Source organism: Pyrgilauda ruficollis, unplaced genomic scaffold (genome assembly GCF_017590135.1).
Source record: "Pyrgilauda ruficollis isolate IOZ18807 unplaced genomic scaffold, ASM1759013v1 scaffold82, whole genome shotgun sequence".
In the NCBI taxonomy this organism is placed as follows: Eukaryota; Metazoa; Chordata; class Aves; order Passeriformes; family Passeridae; genus Pyrgilauda; species Pyrgilauda ruficollis.
In genome coordinates this window covers 2,480,005-2,505,344 of record NW_024530155.1, presented here as the reverse complement: position 1 = coordinate 2,505,344, position 25,340 = coordinate 2,480,005, and positions in this window count along the sequence as shown.

Here is a 25,340-nt window from a genome sequence, read left to right as displayed (position 1 = left end):
GATTACAGCAATAATAACTAAAACATATTTTACAAATTTTAACAGACTTTGATCAATAGCTGCCATTTTTCTTCCTAAAAATAAAATTTAAGAAAACTATCTTAATTTACAGATCAGGTGAACCAGTTAAGAAGAACTGAAGAGGGAAAATATTTATCAATAAAATATTTAGAAAAGCCTGCCTTTTGCAAAACTTTTACAATCTCTGAATTGAATAATACAGTTAATAGGCATGTGATGAAAGAAGCTATTATTATATACTGATACAATTATAATCAATAGCTTATTCATACTGTTATCTTTTGCGTACAACATATATTTCAGCTATTAGTAAGTGTAAAGTAAAAAAAAAAAAAACAACCATATTTTTTCTAATTTATTGCCTGTGAAATTCTAATTTTAAATTATTTACTTCAGGGTTTTTTTGATATATAACTAGATCGAAAAAGCAGAATTAACTAAATTTTGTAAGAACTAAGCAATAGTTAATCAGAAGGCCTTGATATTCAAAGTTATTACAGTGGTTAATAATAATGGTCCTTGGAGTTCCAAAACTCTAATAAATATTTATATACACAGGTTTAAATTTTTCTTTGTATTTTCCTTCTGATGTAGTAACTCCTGATAAAAAGTCAAGTTCTGGAATGAGGTACCTGAAGTAATCCTCTAAAGTTTATTTTACAGTTTAAACAATCTACCTCAATCTCATTTGATAATCTTTCTTTACTTCTGGCAAACTGTGTGGATTGTCTTTAGTTAAAATACAGTATTTACTGTGAGTCAGAATGAAACCACCAAATTCATTATCTATGTGACCTGAGGCTATATTTGAATGTGCATCTCCAGAGGACAAAACTCACTCATACAATGGACTTTAGACATTGATGATATCTCACTTGTGTACTTCTGTCATTATGCTGAAGGACTTTCATAAGTAAGAAAAAATTTTCTTTCCCTCAGAACATATGGCTACTTAATATATTTTAATAATTATATTTTAATTAATATTTTAATTAATATGAGTAGTTTCATTGGAAAAGAACAATATTTTTTTCTTTCTGATTTTCAGTCAACTGATTTTGAAATATTATATTAATTGTACACAATTATTAAAATGCTTATCCTTTTTAAGAGTCCTCTCATAAATGTTTCATTTCCACCAGGTTTTATGAAATAATAAAAACTGAGAAAAAAAGTATTCCTTGATTCAGTCATCCATATTCAGTTAAGGTTTTAACTTCATCACTTTCTCAAATGCTTCAACTACTAGATGACAAAGAGGTAGAAAAAAAAAATAAAGGAGAACCATTATCACAAAGCAATATTGTAATGCAACTATTAATAAAGATAGCATTAAATTATTCATTATTTAAAATATTTTGCGTATATTCTACATTGAGAAAAACACATTGGCAATTAAACCTAAGTTTGTTTTATGATATAATAATTTATTATCATTATCTGGTTCAGGAAGACTGAATATAGTGTTCAAGTCAAACAGATATTTCAAGTATGTCCCCTGTCTTTGCCCCCATCCCACTCCATTTGCCTCTTCCTTCTCTTTGCTACCCTCTTTTCCCTGCCTTTCATATTGTTCTTACTGTGAACTGTGGGTGAATAGATGTGCCTGTACATGTGCAATTCGGAATAGTCAAATCTATCTGTATATCAGTAATTCTGGAGAGCAAAAGAGGTTTTACTCTAAGACTGAGAAGTGTTAGAATTAGCTTATGTTATCTATCATATATACTTCCTTAGAATAAAAGCAGCAAAAGAGAACATAAAATATTTTATTAATACAGTTAATAGCAAGGTGAGTTTTAATATCTGGAGGAAGCATTGTCTACCCTGCAATGAAGGCAAATATAGGATAAACAGAGCATATTTTTTTTTCTTATCATAAATCATATCGCTTTGAAAAAATTATAAACCTCTTGATTTAATTTTAATTTTTCAACAGTTTAAATTCCACTGTTCCCTATTCTCTCTTGGAAAATAAAATTTAAAAAAAGGAAGTTTAATGTTAGTGGGAATGATAGTTCACTGAAGTTGAAATGGCTCACTAGTGGACTTCCAGATTCTCTTTTTCCTTACTTGTAAAGCTTCCTAAAGTTAAAGTTTAATAAGTCATAGGCCATTTGACATTTATAAAAGTTTTGTAAACTAATACCTTGTTGTAACATATTAGTTCATCTGGGGAAGGGAAGAGGGAATGGGGAGACAAAACAAGCTCAATTTATAGAACTTCACTAATATTTTATTGTAATATGAATCCATTTCAGTTATCTAACTTTCATTTTGTTGGGCATGTTATTAGAGGGCTGAAAACCAGGTAGATTAATTCTGTCAACAGTGCCATCCTTTCAGTCATGTACATAAAAAGATAAGAAATATTTTGAAAAAACTAAATAGTTAGTGAAATTTAGATGCCAAAAATAAGTGGTCACATACAAGTATTCACAAAATATACACGTGAATACTGGTGGCAGGGCTGGTGGTATCTGATGGTTGATAGGCTTTCTTTCAAGGATTTTTCTTGGAGTATTTGTTTGTGTTGTCCTCATTAAGTTTGGTCATGTAGCTTCAAAACCTCCCATTCTAGTAAAAGTGGAAGTGAAATTTTCAGTCCACTTATCTGAAGTACCTTCTTAAAAATATTTTCCCCTCCTGCTGAAAATTCTTCAGTACTATGCTTTATACAGTGGTAAAATATAAACACACATTTATGTCTACAATATGAGATAGAAAAGGTGTTTTACAGTAAATAACTTTCAGATTTCTTTAGCACAAATTTCAGGGACTAAATATATTGTCTTTGCCTCCTCCTCCTAGTAGAGCAAAAATAATAGGAGAAAAAAATCAGTATTGTCAGAATAAAGGAGTCATCTCTACCAACTCATAGGGGGATCCCTATCAGAGAAGAGAGTTACTTGCTCTAGTTTTTTTAAATAAACCAGCATAATAAAGCAAATACTATGGAATGATTTTATCATAGTAATTAGAATTTGCATGTGCAGACTTACATTGTTTCTATTCAAATGCCTACATTAGAATAGCAATATTTTCCAGAAATTCTTTACCAAACCTGGAAAGAAAAACATGTTTGTTTTTTTTTTTTTTTTTCGGATCACTTGCTTTTTAAATGGTTAACACTACCTATGTGTTCATGAGAAAATAAAATTAAAAAGGTATATTTACTACAAATTTCTTGTGATAGTGAATTTATATATGATCCCCTGAAGTCAGTAATATACAGATGGATTCTTTTCTATCTTTTATGAAAAGGGGAGGAAAATTCTCAAAAGAATTGTACTTCTGATAAAGGCTTTAAGAAAAACAGGTTTTGGTAGAATACAAAGCATGATCACATCAATTACAGATTTAAATTGAACATGAATTGTTTGTGCATAAAAAAGATGAAAGCAACAGCAATAATGCCTCAATGGAAATAACCAAAAAAGGATAGCCTGAGTCTTTGTCATATTTATGGATTACTAGAAAGAAATTACAATATAATTGCTTTGTTTCTTTTGGTTTGCAGTTTTTCATATAATACTTGTTCTTACATCTCAGGACTTGAATAGTTCTACGAGAGCTATCCTTTACTTGAAAACATAGGAATAGCCACACTGGTTACCAAGCCACCCAATTCCTCTTACCTGTGCTTCTTATGTCCAAGAATGACATTTAGCATTCACTTCGGAAAAGAGCATGGCGGCAATGGATTGAATGAAAGGCTCCTTTCCTTGTTACACTTTCAGAGTGTCTAGCAAGTAAGTGGTACAACATTTTTGTGAGGGTTTGAAGAGTTGGGAGCAGCTTATACGCCTGAATCAGAAGAGTCACTAGGCTGAGCATGTATATAAGTGAGGAAATGAGAAACATTAGGTGTAATAAATTGTGACACAAAGTGTAGAAGTTTATATTTAATTGTCTGTTCAATATGCCATTGTATTCTCATTACCTGAACAGCAATTAAAGACATTAAGCAGTCAAACCTTAAAAACCAATCTAAACCAAGACTAATTTTCTTGGGGTGTGGGAACATTCCTCTGTGACTCTTATGCTGAAAAGGGCCTGAAATCTAGATCTCCCAGTTTCTGTGCAAGTCCTCTAAACAGTAGGTTACTTGATATAAAGTGTGCACTGTTGGCAACACAAGTGACTTGCTTTAGACAGGAATTTGATATTTTGTTATCCTGCACTGATGGAAGTACTTACTGAAACTGTGTTCATGAACCTGTGCCTAGGCTTTTTATTAAGTGCCTAGGGCAGACTTCATTGTATGGTCTGTTGGGATCAGTAATTGATTTTGAAGCCTCCCAGGGATTTCTTATTCAATTAGGCAGATAGGATCTCCACTTGAAAGCCGCAATGCTCTTACCTGTCTTCCATGGCTATATAAGAAACATAAGCACCTAAATTCCTGTTGTGTTTTTTTGGGTTTTTTGTTTGTTTGTTTGTTTGGTTGGGTTTTTTGGGTTTTTTTGTTTTGTTTTGTTTTTTGATTTTTTTAATCTGAATATGAAGAAATGGTGAAGTTAACAAAAAGTTTATGTGACTTCCCTGTTTTTAACAACATGAAAGCAACAACCAAACCAGTATTAACCATCTCCCTCACTGCTTCTAAACGAGTGAAGCAAGAATAAGACATTTTCTAATCTCCTCCTGAGTTAGCATTTACCTTTATAAGGGTGCACACCACAAAATATATTGTGTGCATTTATAACACTTAAGTTTTGGGTCCCTGTCCTGTTCATATACAGGACCACACCAATTGTACATCTAAGTACTAGAAAGACCTAGGAGAGGTAGCCACCTGAGCAACACTAAAAATGAAGAGATTTTTAACCGGATTTAATCAATGCACACAAATTATTGAATATCAGTAAAATTCCTCTAGATGAATTAGTTAATGCTCATATCAGAAACTATTGAGAGCTGCAAGCTGTATTTTCAGCTCTCATAGTTCTATTGCTATATTAATCAAAGGACTGTGAGTTTAAAGATTTGTGAGTGAGAGGCAGGGTTTTCGTTTTGATGGTATTGAAGCCCAAAGGTAAAAAATGAATTTATATCTCCAGTACAGTATAACCAGAACCTTTTTATTTGGTATATACTGTTGTTTTAATGCCAGATCTGTCAAATCCATAAATCCAGTAGCATTTCCAAGAGTTGGGTTTTTCTATTTTTTTTTTTATTTCTATAATCTAACTTAAAAATGTTTCACTTTTTAAAACTATGAAACTTCTGAGATACTTATGATGATTCCACACAATGGAATCTGTATCAGCCTTTCATATTTTAATGATGCCGCTTCAGATTGAACAGGAGGTTTGCCTCCCCAAGAGGCTACAGATCTTCTCAGCAGTCATTTTTTTAAATTTTATTTTTGATGAATGGTTTACTTTTTACATTCTCATCCATATTGAATGATATTATTGAAAGATAAACATCTGGATTCCTTCTGTGGAATTTATACCTGATGCAAATAAATGTTACTTTTCTTTTTTGTGAACCAAAAAATAGGAGCAACAGGAAAATTCAGGAAAAATACATGCTTGATTGCAGCTTGTCAAACTGTGGACAGTTGAGCAACCATCCCCAATATGACTTTGTACTTCAGCCTTAAAGTTCTGTCAGCTGTACCAGTAGAAGCCTGGACATGGTCCAAGCAAAAAACTGTATCATGCTGCATATCAATAACACTTCCTTCCCATATGTTATATTGACTCCCGGGGCTTAATTTTAATCATTTTTCCAGAGATCTTCTGTTTCATTGATGTCAGTAGTTTTAGCAGAATTTAGAAAATATTGCTGTCCCTCAAAGTACATCTGAAGAGAGAAACAGCCTTTTAGAGTTTGTTTAGTCTATCATTGTTTTGAAATACACATGTTCACTAGGTACTCCTGAAATACATAAATTTTAAGTTTTGAAAGTTTATTTTCAACAATAATAATGTTTGAAACTTTAAGAATTTGAAATCTCTCAGTGTAAATTAGGTATTTTGGTGTAATCAAAACTTCCACAAATTTAACTATGAATTTTGTGTTTTTTAAGAATAATGTATAATTTTCTGTGTATCCTCATCATGCGAGTTTTTGTGCTAAAATCTGCCTCTATTGTGAATAGAATATCATGAGTGTGTCAGTAGGGGGACAGGAAAACTGAAATCTAAACATAAAATGGATAAACAGAAAAACAGTGTGAGTTTGAAGAAATTCTTCTGCTATATAACTTTCTAAAATGGACTTCATACCACCAAAGTGTTCAGATATGAGCATAAATATTTAGGAATCTTACCCATATCTTGCCCTTAATAAATCTAGTCAAGTACTGTTCAGTTCATGTGAGTTGTCTTTCAGAATGGGAATATACAGTCAGACATCACAAGTGTAAAACATTCAGATATATTTCTTTAGGAACAATAATGAGAAATATTGTATGATGAACTAGCTAAAACCAGTAGTGTAGGAGACTGTATTGCCTAGAGCATCCCACAGTGATTTATGCATGCACCATATGTACAGCCAAAGTGTGAGTGGTTAATACTACCACGAATGAATAGTGTGTCCAGATTCATTGTATGCACAGAGAAGCTGAGTGGCCTTGGAAGATTATTAAGGAAAATCTTCCAGCTTCACCTCCTTTTTAAGGTAGTCATGCGTTACTTATAGGCATCACATACATACATATCTGTGTATTTGTGTGTGTCTCCTTATGAGGGTCTTCCAGAACCTCTGCAAACACCACTAGGCTTTTTTCCATGTGCAACTGAAATGAGCACATTGAACTTTGATACAGAAACAGAAAAGGGCAATGTCATGATGAAATGAGTTGTTCCTCTCTTTCAAAAAAAAAAAAAAAAATACACCTGCATTTCAGACAATGTTCTGTGGAAGACAAAAATCACAATGCTGACACAGTATCTACAGAGTACCAGATGACATTGGGGTTCCATGACATTTTCAAAAAAGTTGCCAGTTACCTTCCAACAGACATCAGAAGCTAAATTCCAGGCTCTTTCTTTAACTGGCTTTGTGGAAAAAAATGCTACAATCCAAACTAAGAGTATTCAGAATAGCACGAGGACAAAAAATATCATAAATATGTGTTCTGAATTATTTTGAAAATATTAGAACTACCTAAACTAAGAAAATCAAGTCCATGTACTTCACTTTCTAATTTTAAAACTTAAGAAACCCTGGTTCTGTTTTGTCTAATTCTGGAGATTAAGAGCAAACAATCATCCTCTTTTAAATTTTATTTTAATGATAGAAGTTAAATATCATACCAAAGAGACAGAAAACTAGAGAGCAAGGATAAGGAACTAAGAAAATTTGTTAATGGAAAGTGGCCAAGAAGGCTATGAACTTATGCTATAATAGTAGCACAAATATAAAGGACTAATTAAACCAAAATCTTTTTTCCAATGACCATTGTGCAATTACCTTAGAACAGTAATTGCTTTTCATATGACATTTGTGGGTGATGATAAGGCAAATAACCACAGCCATGTTCAATAATGTGAAGCAGATCATGATCACTAGAACAAACATGAGAACTTCTATTTTCGCACCATTTCATTTTAAACTAAAGCATATCCCATACTTATTGAATACATGGGTTACATGCTGGTCATCTATCTATCTATCTAGTTGCACATTAACATATAAATGTACAGATATATAAGTATATACACACTGATAATTTTTAATGTTTTGTTCATACAAAGATCTGAGACATGGTACTATGATCTGTCTTTGCTGGAGCTAAGCAGCAGTGAGCTAAGATGACTCTAGAATAGAATAGAATAGAATAGAACAGTACGTTTTCTTTTGGAACAACAATCATCTAGTCTAACTGCCTATCCACTTCAGGGCTGACTAACAGCTAAAGCATATTAAAGACCTTGTCCAAATGCCTTGTAAATATTCACAGGCTTGAGGCATTTACTACCTCTCTAGGAAGGCTGTTCCAGTGTTTGACCACCCTGTTGTTAAAAAAATACTTCTTAATATTCAGTCTGAAACTTCCCTGACAGATTTGTTCTCAAAAAAACTGTGATACTAATTTCTTTCATTTAATTGGTAAACTGCATGTAGGTGAGGTACACAGCCCTTATGATGGCATGAACAGATTCTTCTCCAGTTCCTTACATTGCACCTGATCGTGCATAAGACAAATTTTCTCTCACACCAATTATTGGAGATAAATGGTGAGCCTGCATAAACATATCAATCATTAAATTCATTACTTGTTATTAGGCAGTCCTATTGCCCATAAAACCTTGTCTGCTGCTGATATAGCTCAACAGCTAAAGATGATCAGATAAGAATAATAGCTCAGTTCATTCAAACCCAAGAAGATACTTGATAAACATAGCATGCCTCATCAGCCAGTTTGCTACACTTGTTGCATTCCAGTCAAATTTGAGCCTCCTAGCTCTGCTCAGCCAATGCTCTTCCACCTTTCTTTTTCTGACCATTTAGCAGAAACTTGCAATTTTTTCAGTGTTTTAAGATAGCCTTGGCTAATACCCAAACACCCCCTTAGATTGTCACTCCTCAGCAGTGGAGTAAATAGGGTTGAAAGGCTTCTGGGTCAAGATAAAGACAGAGAAGTCTTTAATCAATCGCTGTTGTGAGTAAACACACTTGACTTTGGGGAAAATCAATATAACTTTGGCAATCCAATAGGTATGGATAGGAAGAAATGAGACAACTATCATAGAATCATAAAATGATTTGGGTTGGAACTGAACTCTAAAGATCCAATTCCCCCTGCCATGGATAGGACACCTTCCTCTAGACCAGCTTGCTCAAATCCTCATCCAGCCTGGCCTTGAACTTCCAGGAACGGGGCCTCCACAACTTGTCCAAGCAACCCATTCCAGTCCCTCACCACACTCACAAAAAAGAATTTTTTTCCCTATATCTAATTAAAATCTATCCTCTGTTGATGTTAAGCCATTTCCTCTTATCACTATCCACCCATGTGAGAAGTCTCTCTCCATCATCCTTGTAGGCTCCCATTAGATACTGGAAGGCTGGAATGAGGTCTTTACAGAGACTTCTCTTCTCCAGGCTGGACAAGTCCAAGTTTCTCAACCTACCTACATGGAGAGGTGCTCCAGCCCTCTGACCATCTTTATAGCCTTTCTCTGGAGTTGCTCTAACAGGTCCACATCCTTCATGTATTGGGAGCCCTGGAGATGGATCCAGCACTCCAGGTGGAATTTGACAAGAGTGGAGTAGAGGGGCAGAATCACCTCCCTCAACCTGCTGGTCACATTGCTTAGGATGCAGCCTAGAAGAAAAATATTAAAACAATGTCTCCTCTCTTTCCCAGGTTCACTTCCTTTTTTATTCCCAATTCTTCACACTTCCAATCCTTTTCAAGAACACAGGAGGCTTGGAGTAGAGGAGTTATGGTTAATACATGGCAGTTCTTTCTCTGCTTCTCCTTCCTTCTCATGCTTTTCCCTGGCTCCAATAGGGTGTCTCCATGTGGTGCAGTTCCTTCAGAATATATCCTTCTGCTTTGTCAAGCACCAATAAGAGCTCTGCCATAGAGGGTCTCCTTCTCGCCCACTTCTGACTCAGGTGTCTATACTTCTCAGTGGCTTTGTTTCTTCCCTTCGCCTATGCCATGTTTTGTCCTTTCTCATTGACTTTTACCCAGATGCTCTACCAGCTTGGTTGCTGGGCTCAGCTCTGTGCTGTGTGGGTTTGATGGAGCTTTCTCAAGTCATTTGGTATGGGGCAACTTCATCCTCTCCTCACAGAGAGGTCACCCCTGCAGCCTCCCACTGACAACACCTGGAGAACTTGAACCCAGAACACAAAAGCATTCACACTGTCTGCGAATGCTTTTTCTACCTTTAAATTCACAGCAACATGGAGGAAGAGGATAAGTGGGTGTACCCACGGACCTAGATCATAGCCCAGCTGTTCCAATCTGGTCTTTTCTTTACCAGCTCTCTTCCCCCTCATTTCATTTTTTCCAGCTTCAGTTGCTACACAGGAAAGGCACAGAGAAAGTTAGGCCCTATTCAACTATCTCAATAAGATTCAGAATTTAATTGTGTTTAGGCAGATAGTCTTAAAGAATGCTGTGAAAGCCTAATCTTTGTTTATGGTCCGTATGAATAATGTGTGGTATGGTGTGATTGAGTGATGGGTCTGGACATGGAAATCTATATAGACCCAAAAGAAACTGCAGGAAGTCTATGACCAAAATAAAATATCTTACCTGTATATGCACATACTGTATACTGCATTTTTATAATGACAATTGGTGGCAAAATAAAAGAAAAAGTAGCAAAACAAGTTTATGTCTATTTCTTAGTTTATATACTTTTGAATTTTTGTGTCCTTTATTTTTTTTTTTTCAGTCTTAGTATCTAAAAGTGTAAATCATATGAGAGGTGGATGAGGGAGATGGGGCTGTTTAGCCTGGGGAAAAGGAGGCTCAGGAGAGACCTTATCATTCTCTAAGACTACATGAAAGGAGGTGGTAGCCCGGTGAGTGTTGGCTTCTTTTTCCAGGCAACCCGTGGCAGGATGAGAAGACATAACCTCCAAGGAAGTTCAGATTGGACCTCAGGAAGAAGTTCATCATGGAAAGGGTTTTCAAGTGTTGGAGTGGACCACCCAGGTACGTGGTGGAATCACTATCCCTGTAGATGTTCAAGGAACGTGGCACATAGTACTGTGTTTCGTCAACAAGGTGGTGATTGGTCAAAGGCTAGTGTACTTGGAGGTCTCTTCCAATCTTAATGATTTTGTGATACTGTATGTACTGTCAATCCATTTTTGATTACTATTCCTGATCACAATTTGTATACTTATTGTAGATATATACACATATATACATGAATCTTTTTGTATGTTTAACATATTTCATTAAAAAAACCTGAACACCAAAATAGTTAAATTATATTCATGGTTTAAAATATTCCAACAAGAAAAATTTAAAACAGTTAAATATTAATCCTAAATATTAAATGTTTGATGTGCTTCCATTATGGCAGAAGACGAGGTTTCTCATTTTCTCTGGAATCACAACATGAGATTGACAACACGGACTTTGGCTCAGAGATTGGAAATATAATTAATTTTTTATTACATATTCTTTTAAAATATTCTCAATATTCACAGCTATGTACAGTAATGTAAGAATTCTATTTTATTCTTGAAGTGGCACAGAGCAAAATATACTTTAAGCTAGCATTGCTCAGATGAGCTTTATGTGCCTAATTGCCGGAACACTGTAATGTACTTACCTTGAGATTATTCCAGGGTGAACATCAAAGCTCTTTCTGGTCTCAGATAAGTTTACATCCTTAACTGATTATTACCGTAAGCTCTTGAGCTTGGAAAGAGTACTGAAATCTCAAGGCAACAGACTTGATAAAGCATATATTTGTTTTTTAACTTTGGCCAGGTAGGAAACCTTTCCACTATGCCACTGCCCACTGCCTTACCTTTTTTTTTTTTTAATCTATTTCTAACAGATGGGTAAAATTGGGAAAAATTATAATAGCACATGAGAAGTATTTTGGTCCTAGACACAGCAGAGGAAAGCGAAATGAGGAGCAGAGGAATGTTGTAAGCAATTGGTAGAAACAAGTGATTGGCATGCTTACACGTAAATTGTATGCAACAAATTCAGAATAATGGCACTCCTATTTCAGATTCACCCAAAGGTACAACCAGAAGATATTCTTTCATGGTATTTTAGTATTCAAGTATAAAACTCATGAAGCCTTCCACTAAACCTAAACTGGGCTGGTGGGGTTTTTCAAAACTGATTTATGTTATTGTAGTAACCTTATCATTATACCACAGCTATTTAGAGAAAACTAAGTCACAGTTTCAGTCTGTCAGCATAGAAACTAGCCATTTAATGTATTGACAGGATGAAAAAACTTACTTCAAAATACAAAGTATTTTTTCCAGAGAATTAACATTCTTGAGTTTGTATTTTTGTGCCTTAAGACCTCCAAATTTAAGGTCAATCCAAGAAGGATATGTCTCTTTAAAAGTGTAAAACCATGCTTTAAGGAAATTTAACTTTGGTCTAACACTGGTGAAACACAAACCAAAATGTTTGGTTTGTTTTGTTTTGTTTTTTAAAGGAAAATTTACTTTTGTCTAACACTGATGGAGCACAAAGCAGCTGTCTGTGTTACCAATCTGTCCTGTAGAATTATGCTGTCCCTTACTTCTCAGTCTTGCTTTGTTTTCTAATATATTTTGGAGCATTCTATTTTGGAGCATTTTTAAGAGCTGATCAATATGCAGGAAATATTCATAATCTTAAGCATGATACAACAGATGAAAAAGATCTCCCAACAAATTTGGCCACTCACCTGGAGCATAGGATAAGCAGCAGGATATTCTTGTTGTCCTGCTCTCCTACAGGGAGTGTGCAGACAGCACCTCTGACAGCAACCAAGTTAGGTAAATGTGCATGTGCAGAAGTCTCAGGTTAGATTAAGCACATACAGATAAGTTCCAGAGCTATATTTTTGTTGTACTCACAGAAGTAGAGGTTACCTGCATTTTTCAACCTAATTGACATTTAGGTCACTAACAGTGGTTTTTATAACTCACATCTCATTTTAATTCTTTTGACACAGAAGGTGGTGTTGTGACATGGCAATTAGTAACACAAACTACGTGTATGTATGGTATTTTTTTTAATTAAAAAAAACTCAGAAGTGTCTTTTAAGAGTTAACAAATAAAAAGAAATTATCAGAGAAACCATCCATACAACCATGTTTTATAGTAAAATAAGTTAATATTAAGGCCTGTGTCCAATTTGTAATATCAAGTTTAAACTAATAATAATTTTCTTAATTGTAAGTCAAAGAACTTTTAATGTATTTTTTTCCTGATAGTATTTTGAATTATATATATCTTCATAGCAACATCATGTTGTAGATTTTTTTCATTCTTTGTTTGACATTCCATAGTTATGTTATTTCCTGATTTCAGTGTCACAGAAGTATTTAATTTTATTAATAATAACAACTCCTGCATCTCCAGCAATTCTTGTCATGATTGTGCTTCAATTTGTCTTTTTACTAAATTACTTTTATTTATCCATTAAATTAAATTAAAACAACTATTTTTTAGTTATCTTAACAATGAACCTGATAATTTCATCTTCAAGTTACATAGGTCTCTAGGACACCCTACTGCTAATGATCATTAGTGAAGATATGAGATCCTAATTCTTGTACGTGCTTCAAAAATAATTGCATTTTAAGATGCTGTATATAATTGTATTCTTTCAGACTTATGTTTTACTTTGCCAAGAAGCATATATAACTTATAAGTGTGGAAATGTACAGAACTAAATGACAAGTAAGATATATACCATTTGTAAGAACCCTGAAATGCGAAATTTGATGCTTGTTAAACACCAAAAAATGTGAAAGGTTTTTAACTTTTACACTTAAGAATTCCATATATTTTAATAATTTATCTTCTGTGCCACAGAACTTTTTTTCTACCAGCCAGCCTACAGTTGCAATGATTACGTGCCGCTCCATACTTTGGCTTCTTTCCAGACAGCATGAGTCCTGTGGGATGCATCAAAGAAAGCAGTTAGTGCACTCACTGGTGTAAAACTTGCATGATGCCATAAATCTTTTAGCAAGTGGATTTGGAAGATGTTTTTGTGAAGGTTATCTGTGTAAGGTAAGCTACATTACATGAGCCTTCGATGTGAGCCTTCAACATTACACTTTCCGACATTTAATAAAATAGTGATTGCAAAGAGCTGCATCCTCAGAGGCCTTGTTATACCAGCAAAAGAGCAAAAGAAGTACCCTCAGACTTTCTTCTGTGTTTTAGTTGCAAATGAATATTTTTTATTTTCCTGTGATATCTAATAAAAACCTGATTATTTAGAAGATTTTGCTTTTTATCCTTGCAGGTAACAATAAAGTTGCATTTTACTACCCACATACAAACAATAATTCAACTTAGAAAAAATAGCATATAAATACACAGATGTTTCAAAATAAAATGGAATGTATATAGCCAATTTATAGCGTAAGGATTTTATTGTCCTGCTCTTGTAAGTCTATACAGTTTTCATCAGTTATGAGATTCTGATCTGGATTTTTGAAGAATATAGGAGTAGGTTCTTATATCTACTAGAGTCTTGCTCATTTTGTAACTGAAACAAATTATGCCAGGGTAAAATGAAATTATGTCAATTCTTTTTAATTAACATCATGGTTTATAAATCTGGTAATAAAACTGTAAGATGAAGACTTTATTAATTGCAATCTCAGGGGAATTGAACTGCAATGTTAATACAATGCCACAGGAAGTTAGTGGATATTGATAGCACTCCACAGTTTTCAGAGTGTCCACCTCATACCTCAGGTCTTGCTTTCATTTCTCCCTTTTCACCTCAGCAAAGTAAAACTGGAAAAACAAGGTGGTTTTCCATCTGGATATATTCCGCACCTGTTTTTGTTCTAGTTTACTTTACTGTTCTAGTTTGGATCAGGATATGTTTCTGAAGCAAGTCTCCCAATCACTTTCACGTACTGAGCCCTCACTGACTTCACCATGGAAGTAAAAATTCCTCTTGTAGAAAACTAGAGAGGAAGCTGCACTTCCAAAACACAGTTATGGTGCTCCATCTGCTGATGGGTATTCGGTCCCCACCTCAGACTGTTTCCTGGTGAAATCCCTGAAAGTCATGTCTTGTGGACATCTGGGGCTCCGAGTCCACTGTTATACTCAGCAGATTTGTTGCTATTGTTACCCCACTTACCTTGGTCTCAAGGGACCAGAGGATGTCACTAATTTCAAGCTGCACTTCCACTGCCGGGGCAGGAGCTACACCCTGTGAACCCATCTCTGGGTTTATTAAGCTGATATAACTTATTTTACTGGCTATAAAAAAAAGGAGGTGGTTAGTTGGCTTAGACTATGCACCTACTGGTGCCTAGAGCTGGGTAAGATAGAAACAGACCAGAACATTAAACCAGTTTAAACTTAACTACTACTTTACTTTGCAATAAAGTATATCTTTAAACCATATTTTGAACTGGTGCTGTACTTAAATAACTTAAATGTTATCCAAAATAACATTTCACTTCTTCAGGCAGAGTCATGCCGGAAGACGCCTGTACATTCTTGTAACATATATTAAAATTAAGGGAGAAGGATGTTTCTTGTAAAGAATTAATTAAAAATTTTATCAGCTACAGCTTGATGACACCATCTGTAAATTTCAATTATATAAATATTTCTCAATCTTTCTTCACAAACTCACTTGGAAGACACGGATCCTTTTAGACACCAAGAAACTGTATCACATACCATATAGATATAATTATTTAATTAAAGATTATAAAGTTACTAGGTTTATGGATTGCTGTGAGTATTTACCTTCAAGCATGTTTGCTAGTTGCAGGCTGTAATTAGACACAGAAGGAAGAAAAAAAAATAAATAAAAGGACATCCTAGGGCAATTTCATGATTTTAAATGAAGAAAAAGTAACATTTCTAAGGGCCAGCTGAAGAGATCATTTTAAGAGGATTAACACTGTCAGCATATAGAAACTAGCATTTCAGTGTTAAACTTTTGAAAGCTTTAACTTCAGAGATCAGAAGAAAAACAAACCCAAGCAGACAAAACCAAAAATTAAATATAGAGTGATTTAGAAAAAGTATTACTGTGATCAGTTTAAAGATCTGATCTTTATCATTATTACCATCATTAATGGGTTAATAGAAAATGTCTTCAAATATTTAAAAAACCTGTGGTATGATGACATCAGTAGAAGTCATCCTGGAAGGATTTATCAAAATACTTCCAGCTTTTCTTCCTAAAAGTACATTGTAAATAATAATCTAAAGAAAAAGCACTGTTAATTGGTCAGAAGAGAATGATTTTCTGTCCTGATGAAACAAATGTACTACTTGATTTTAATATCAACCATTGCTCAAGCTGATTACAGTTAAATATATCATACCTTTAGTAACATATAAAGTATTCATAAATTTGGGGATGTTGTGATCAAGATGAGGCAATTCATTTAAAAGAATCATCAAGGTCCTAAATGACTGCTGCTGGTGAATATTTCAAATAAAAAATAATAAAACCTGCACTTCTGAGCTGCAGCTTTCAGTTTAAAAAAATGTAGATTTTTAAACAAAATTGATAGTGGTCATAGAAACAGCAATATGTTAACATTTCTTTTCCAGCAATGAAGACACTGTTCCTTGATTTCTTGACCTGGTTTGATATTTACTTTGAGATTCTCACTGAAAATTGCTAAATATTATACTAGTAGGTAGAGTTTCATTTTAATCACATTCATTTCACTGACTTATCAAGATGTAATTAAAAATCTTTCCGTGTTTGCTTTGTAGAGGAACAGGGCAATGATGACATTTTCTAATTGTTTCTTTTATGCTTGTTTTAGCTGGGAAATGTGTTTTCCCTGTCTTCTCTGTTCAGACTGACATTTTATCTCCTAATCAAATATTTGTTTTTAATACTTGCAAGATCACTTCTGCTAAAAAAAAAAGAAGAAAAAAAAAGAGAACTTTCTTTTGCCTTCTATTATATAGCAATTTTGTCCAAGAGCCTTTTGCTGACTTTTTCCATATAGTAAAAAAATAAATCTTTAATGATTTTCACTTCCAGTCCAGTCCTGTTCTTGTGGTAACTGTATCATAAAAATTCTTCACCTTCATGTGGTTGCTTAAAAATAACTTTCTGCCTTTGCATATGTTTCCAAAAATATTTTATCATACTTAATAAATGCGTTAACCAGCAAATAGTCAAAGCTGCTCCTGTAACTGTTCTACTTATTAACTCAGAATTGATCTACCAAATCAGCTAATATTACAGAAATAAAAACTGCTTATTCAGATTTCTCAATTTTATTTCAGCACAGATTATGCATTCACAAAGAAAATAATATGTAGAAAAAAATATTAATTTTGGATAGATTGACTTGATAGAAAAATATCAAGGACTGTGGTCTTACTCATGCAGTTTTATTTTAGGTGGTCCTGCAAGTATCAGGGAGGTGGATTCAGTTATCCCTATGGGTTTATTACAACTTAATTGTACAAATTTTTGATTATATAATAATAAAAAGATAATTATTTACTATATCGTCATGTCTTGTGTAATACATTTAAGAATGAAAAGAAGTTGTTTGTTGTATGGGAACTGCAAATTACTCCTGTGGGACATTTTGGATACAAAAAATATATTTTTCCTTTTTTTTTTTCTTTTTTTTTTGAGACTATAGAAACATTGCCAATTAATTCCTCAGACATGACTTCAGCACTTCAGCTTGAGAGAAAGTGAGGGAAGGAAGGAAGGAAGGAAGGAAGGAAGGAATTTGATTTTGTGGGAAAGATGTTTTTAATTCACCAGCTCAAGCAGTAGAGCCTTATAAATAAGCTCTGAAGAAAAAAAAAATCTAGCTTTACCTCGCTCTTTCTCTTTGTTTCCATATTCTCTTTACTTCTCAGTGATTTTTTTGAATTCTTTTCATGCTGTATATTTACAGACTATGCACATGTAGATATATAAAGATATTAATATATGATTAATATGAAAAAAGAACTGAAATTAAATCAAAAATGGCAAAATATGAAAATTACAAAGTAAAGCAGTGGCGAGCTAATAAGTGTCAGTATTACAAAGTCCTTTGCAATCTTCATCTTATGAAATTATTTTCAGGTGGTGAAGGGCTTTTGTTAACCAGAGATCTCTTGTAGGAACTGAAGACATTTATATATCCATATGCAAAAAACGCATAAGGATGGGGGAAAAAAATCTTGTGTCATCTCTCTCACTGTCTCGTCTTTCATCGAAGGCTAGTTTTCTTCATACTACAGACAAACAACTAGACTGGAATGGTCTGAGCACATTCATTACATTACAGCTTAAACAAATCTGAGCAATCATATAAATAATACAACAACTTATCTCTTATTTTGGCCAGTCTTGAAAAACTCACAGAGGGTCAAAAGAAAAACCTAAACCCAGCCATGGACTTGCATGGACAAGCATCCAATCAAATTGCTTTCTAATGCAAGAAGTAAAAAATGCAGAACAATGGTATAGAATTCATCAGTTACTGCATAAGTACTTGGTGCATATTAAGTATTTATCTTTTCATTTCTACTGTTGTCACCCCTTATAAGTGCATTGTCAGAGAATTTAAATAAGAATTTCCAAAAATATTGACTTTAATAGATATCTACCTAGAGATAAATTAAAACTGGCCAGGTTATTATGATATGGTGCAATATAGCATGGCAACTGCTTATTCCCACACTGATCATTAGTTTTTTGCTCTATACCTAGGAAGGAGACCTTTCCATTAATGGGACTTAATCCTCCCCCATATGAACAAGGTCTCCCTCCTTAAACATTTGGAATGTGATGATAGTTCAAATTGCTTACCTAAACAAAGTTAAACTGAAGTCCAGAACACAGGAGTACTTTTTATCCAAGTGACTGGCATAGGTTTTTGTGTTTGTATGGGATCCTGAATATGTATTGCATTGTGGGTGATAAGCATGTATGTGGAAGGGGAGGCAGAGGAATGAATATCTATAACTTGCATAAACTGCTCCAAAAAAGTCTCACTCCTAAAACCTTAACACAGATCCTTGATTTTTCTTGTTAAGATGAAATGCACAGCCACCTTTTCCTGTGCTGCTCTTTATACCAACCATCTCTTTGAAATATCTTTTCTGATAGTTTTAGGTTGCTTTACACTTCATCCTTTGAACCACATTCTGAGATGCATATCTCTTCTGTATCCTGTTAAGCATGCCTATGGTCTTGATTCCTCTAGCAATTCTCTAAAGGTGAAGTAATTTTGTAGGGTAGAGTTTATTAGAGAGGACAACTATTTGGGACAAAGACATGTGTACAGGTTTCTTTTACTTGGCATGGTATCTTTCCTCTATCATCCTGAATTCTGCTTTTTAATTGTTTAAGATGCTAAGCATAGACTTGTATAGATTTGCATTATACAAGCTCATTTTTCTTCTTTCCTGACCTTCTTTGAAAAGTTATCCCTTGCAGTATATTTGTCAGTGTCTTCTCTGACTTACTTGTCTGGCAATCTGTCCCTTGGCATCCTTATAACATCTGTCATGAATGTCTATCTGCACCATTCTCCAAGTCTTTAGTTTGTTGCCTTGTCTGTTCACAGTAATTGCCACATTCATCATAGGTACTTTTTTTGAAGCAGAAACAATTTCATTCTCTGATGTTGCATTTAATGTCTTCTTTGTAGTTCTTTGTGTTTTATTTCTTTTCTGTATTGTGAAATCTCTGCACTCAGCAAACAAATATACGAGTAGTGACAAAATCAAATTTTTATCACTTCCTTCTTATGTTGAAGTACTCATCATTACATAAATAAAGAGCTCACATCTCTTACCACAATTTGCACATGGGCAAGAGGTGTTGACTTGAACCTGCTTCAAAACATCATGAACTGGAAATTGAAGCTGTAATTAACTGCAATGAAAAATATGACTTGGTACTGTACAAAAGTATAACAGACAGAGCAAAAGGTGCATTCATTCAAAAGTACAAATCATGGAGATATTTCAGTTCCCTTCTCATCTTGAGCCTTCTGGATGTCAGTGTCCCTATCTTTCTAAAAGAATGGGGAATAATATGCTGAGGGCAGGGATAATGTTCTGGAATTACAAGATTTTTTAAAAAAATTTGCCAAATAACGAGCAACAAAATTGACTTTTTCCAATATTTCTTACAAGAGAAAAAATATTTTTTTAAAATACGTGACCTTTGTTTACAACACCCTCTCAGGCACACTTAACTGCCAGGCAGATAAGCCTGTCACACTGTTCTGCCTTGAGATATCTTATTTCCTGCTATAGTAACAGATTCAACAATCATGCAGAATATAAACATATAAAGGATGAGGTTGTTCCAGTCTGAGTCCTTCATAGCTTTCCTAGTACATCTGACAGTGACAGTTGTATAGATGGATGAAACTAGTAGTACAGAAACTGGTAGGTATAGAAAGGTACATACCTAGAAATACATTACCTTTTAAAAAGCTAAATCTCTACTGTCAGCATCATGCCATGTTAGACTATGATTATGCATTGACATGACATCAACATATAAAGTAATAGCATTATCTCTGATAATTCTGTTGCCAGAATGGCCACATAACACTTAAGTAATGCCAGGATTTGTCAAATACTAACTGTTCTTGGAAATTTTTACCTTATTTTTGAATATTTTTTGTGTATTATTATACAAAATTTCTTTTTTTTTTTCTGTTTCATGTTGAATTTCTATGGATTAAAATAAAAGAATAAAATACAGAGACTAAACTATATTGGTTAATTTTATGTTTTTCTTTTAACGTGTTATGACATTTATTATTTATCCAGATTTTAATTAGTAATAATCTGTTGAATGTGAGTAGCCTTACTAATACTCAAAATACGAGTTAGAATTTGAGTTCACCAATATGTGCAAAGGCTTTACATTTAACACAAATGTAACACTGAGAGACTTCCTGCACTGAAATATGCACTTTGTATGTACTTCATAATTCTTACCCTTAGGATCACAGAGTATAATTTTTGTAGGAACAAAATTTTTACTTTCAATTTTGTTTCTATCTAAAAATAAATAAATAAAAAATAGCTCTCCATCATATATATTTACATTCTCAGTAATACACACCAGTTCACTTGCACATTATACACATTTACTTCCTTTATACAAATCTGAACTAGGACCAGAAACTGAATCTGTGAGCAAGTCATTCAGGCACTAACTCATCCAAATATTGTAACTAAGGAGTTGGAGATAGAAAGACATTCACTGCAGACCAGATTCACACTTCTGTTTTCTTCTCAGTTTTTATTATTGCTAACCAGTTCCCAAAGTGCTGTGGCATTGCACTAATAATGTTCCAGGATTTGTTTACAGTTTTGATATTTCTCATCCTTAGCCCTTTTAGACTAAAATATACACATTTTACCTATGTCTTTACCTAATTGAATTCTTCTGTAATGTCTGTGTGCCTGTAGTCTATTTTAACTGATTCTGGACACAGAAAATCCCAGTTTTTAAACAGAGATTGCTGTAAATAAACCACGTTGCCTTGACTGTATAAAGTTTTCATGTAGCTTTAGAAGGTTTAGCTGCAGAGATCACCTTTTCATGTCACAGTATAATTCAGTGGGTGATGTACCATTTGAATGCTATTTTCTTACTCTTTCAAACACAGAGTCATGCAATACCAAACAGGCACTAACTCTTTGAGTTGTGGCCATTTGCCCGAGACTACCAATTCATTTTACAAAGTCTGCTGAACAGCAATCAGATAATAATGACTTTTTGGTAAGTAGTTAATGATGCAGAGGTTTAGAGGACCCATACCTGATTAAGTGTGCAGAGTGGCTGGTGTGCAGTTAATGTAATGTAAAGTAATGACAGAGTAAGTAGAATAAGAATAAATAGCTTAGTTGCCACATTCTCTGCACATTGAATGGGAAAGGAAACTGGCAGGTAGAGGCCCTCTTTATAACAATCAGTTAAAGCTCCATATTATGGTTTATGTTGGATTAACTAGACCCTTTATTAATTTGATGTACTGGGATAGGATTCCACTAGAAGTGAGTCATTCAAATAAACTGTGCCACAACGTAGCATGGATGAAATGAAGTATTTTAAATATTTTTATATAATGCTACTATTGGGGTTGTACATGACTGATAGCACTTGAGTGATTAATTTTTCAATCTATGAATATTTTCAATCTGTTTTTTGATTTATGCTATGCTTTAAATTATCATGTTAGACTGTGTGAAGCATAGGAAAGTTGACTACATAGCAGTATTGCTCAAGTGCTCCTTTTGAAATCAGATCTATTACAGTTAGTTTAAGAGGAATATATGAGCATCAAAAGATACAAAGTTATTTTCTAGAATTTGTTCATCTTAAGATTTTCATTGCTTATCAGTGCAAAGAATAATGCATATTTTTTAATCAATTATTTTCCTATCACAAAGGTAAATCTGTCAGCTGCAATGTCCAGGCATAACTAGTATAAAATATCATTAGCTGTATTCTTCTGCTGAAGACTCACAAAATAATGAGTACTTGTATTTTTATTACTTTGGGAAAAGATCAGCAACTATATATATATGCAAATATAATACTAAGAGTCTATAGCAGAATGCATATAATGCTAACCTATGAGGATTTCTTTTCTATTCTAATCCAAGTTATGCTTCCACTTTTACATTCATTTTTAACTTTTTAAAATGGGATACCTGTTCTCTAGTCCGGTTCCCAAAGATTGTCTCATTCTTAAAATGCATATATCAATTGTTTGGGGTTGTTTATTTCTTTACTGCTATTGCTCAGGTTTCTGGAATTATGTTAGACAAGACTATCATTTCTACTCAACCAGTTTAATCTAAAATCTGAAAGTGGATACTTTTTCTTGGAAAAAAGTTCTCCTTTAAGGATAACAAGTATTTTAACTATCTGTTTCAAAATATAATTTAAGAAATAAAGTACAGAGGCAATACATTCAAAACTGATTTTCCCACAACCATAAACAGTAAATAAACAGAAAAGAAAATCCATTATTAAATGAAATGAAACAAAGCCTTTCATTTCAGTAACTGAGAAAGCAATGAGAAGAAAACATTAACTCTAGTCTCAAAAGAGTTCAAACACTCAAAATAAATTAAACCTACCTAACTCTTAGACGAATTACTGAGATCTACTAAGAATTGTTGTTTTAACTTTTCTTTTTCCTGATTGCTCTGCTCTTGTTTGTAGTTAAACATTTGCTTCAAAAGAGCTTGTCTGAGTCACTGCAGCCTTCAAGTGATCACAGATTCCAAAGGGAAGAAGCTCTGTAACACCAGAGTCTTGTGCTCTGGTGTGCAGTAGAGTAGGGAACAAGAGGTGCTTCAGTCCCACTTCAAAAACGAAGAGATTTCAGTCTGAGAAAAATACAAACATATGGTATTTGAAAAAAGTAGCCAAAAGATTTCAGGATCCAACTAATTTTTTATTGAAAATAAGTCTTTAATATCACTTCATATGTAGCAACATATATTAACCTGGTCATGCACTTCAAGACTATAAAAACCTCACACATATTCTAAGTCTTTTGACGATCACAGGAAAGGATCACACAATTTTAATCACAACGGCATTTAGCAGCAAAATACTTAAAATTATTGAATGTGTCATCACATACTTCTCCCACTCCATGTCTTTTTCCCTTATTCAATTATTAAAGCATGCCAACAAATATCACCACATTGAATTTTGTTTAAAGAGAAATAGTTTAAATGATGAATGGGTTATCACAGGGGTCTTATTTTAAAGTAGTGAGCTTTTTCTTTTTTTTTTCTTTCTTTCTGTTTAAAAGTAGTGAATGCAGATGTAGAATGGATACACTTTAATAAAATCACACAAAGAAAAACCACCTTCCATGTAAATTATGCAAGAAAATATAAATGCATTAAAAAGATTCTATATTTTCCCAATGAATAGATAGAGAAATGGGGATGGAGTACTTTCCTTCTGCATGGAATCACTTAGCAAATCCATATTTTGCCCTGCTGACGAGCACAACAAAATAATTTTTTTTTTTATGCTCTTGAGAGTATCAAGGAGATCTGACATCCAGAAAGATAAGGAAACACAGCAGCATTTTACCAAGCCTGTAGACAGCTGAACAGATGTCACAGCAGCCAGCAGCAGAACCAACCAAGGAGTCAAAGAGAGGAATATACCAAGGGAACAGACCTAGGTCCAGATGCCAATACTAGAAGAATTAATCTCTTAACATCTGGTTGTACCAAGCATTCCCCATATGTGAGTGTATGTATTGGCTTTGGACCTAGTAGACACAGAAAAAAAATATGAAAGAATGAGGATACTTTCAACACTGCCAGGAATAAGCAAAAAATCTGCCAAGTTCATCCTGAAGTTCTGTGAATCACAGTTGTTTTTCTATTTGTAAATGTACAATGTGTCCCTGTTGTAGTTTTGCATGTGTATGATTTAGAATGTGAACTAGGTTCCAACCTGTTAAAAAAAAAAAAAACAAAAAAAACCCTAAACAGTTTTCCGAAATTGACCCAGTCTGTTAATGAACTCTGACCTCCCCCCACCAAAAAAATCCCCAAATCATAAAACAACAAAACCAGACAAAATCAAGCAAACAAAAACCCAACAAAATCCCCACAAACCCAAAATCAACACCACTCACCTCCAAAAAGCCCAACAAAAATACAACAACAAAACATTAACCAAAATAACCTTAGACAAATTGGAGCTTGCTGGATGTTTCACTCATTGTAATTGTGATTGACATGCCAATAACTTGCACCTTAACATCCACAAGCAACACAAATTAATAACCTTTAAAGAACTTGAAGAAATTGAATGGAAATAACACTAAGCAAAAAAATGACAGGGACCTAGATATTGCAGATTATGAAGCTAATTGATTCCATCTTTGCTTTCTATGTTTTTACTTAAATATTTTGTTGCATAACAGTCTATACCAAAAGAAAAAATACCCACAAAAATCAAAACCCTTGCATATGTAACTACAAATTAAGCAAACGGCTGTTTTGTAACTGGGAAACCTACTGAACATTAACAATCACATAATTTGGGACATATGAACTGCCAATAGTTAGATAAAAAATCATCCCAATCATGAAAAAGTGGCAGCTGGGAGATCTCATTAAGCCCTGGCTATCAAGGCAGGTTATTATTTTAATTTTTTTTTTAAATACATACTGATATTTTTGTCTGAAATAGCAGGTGGTTTTGACAGGCAATCTGAGAACAGGCCACTGGAATGGGCATGCAGAAAGGACTGCAGAGAAAGTCTTTAAGGCAGGTTCCAGACAGATTAAAACTAAAACACTATTTATTGTGAAACAGATAATTTGCCAAACTTTGCTATACAATGGTCAGCCCAGAAGCCTCTTTTAACTGGCTCCTAAACAGCCTCACAACTGTTGACTGAAGTTATTTTGGCTATCCCTTACGTATAAAGAAATATGAATCTATCTTATTGCATTTTATTAAGATGTCAAAGGCATATCAAGAATCAGATTCTAATGGTAAATCTACAACTACAATGAACAAGGGTTTTACAGGCAAAACTGTTAGTGTTTAGTGTTAGAGACTCTGAAATCTGCTTTTTCATAGGCATTGTTTAATTCAAAATCTTACTATGGTAAAAAGGAACAATATTCTGTATATGACAACAGAAATGTA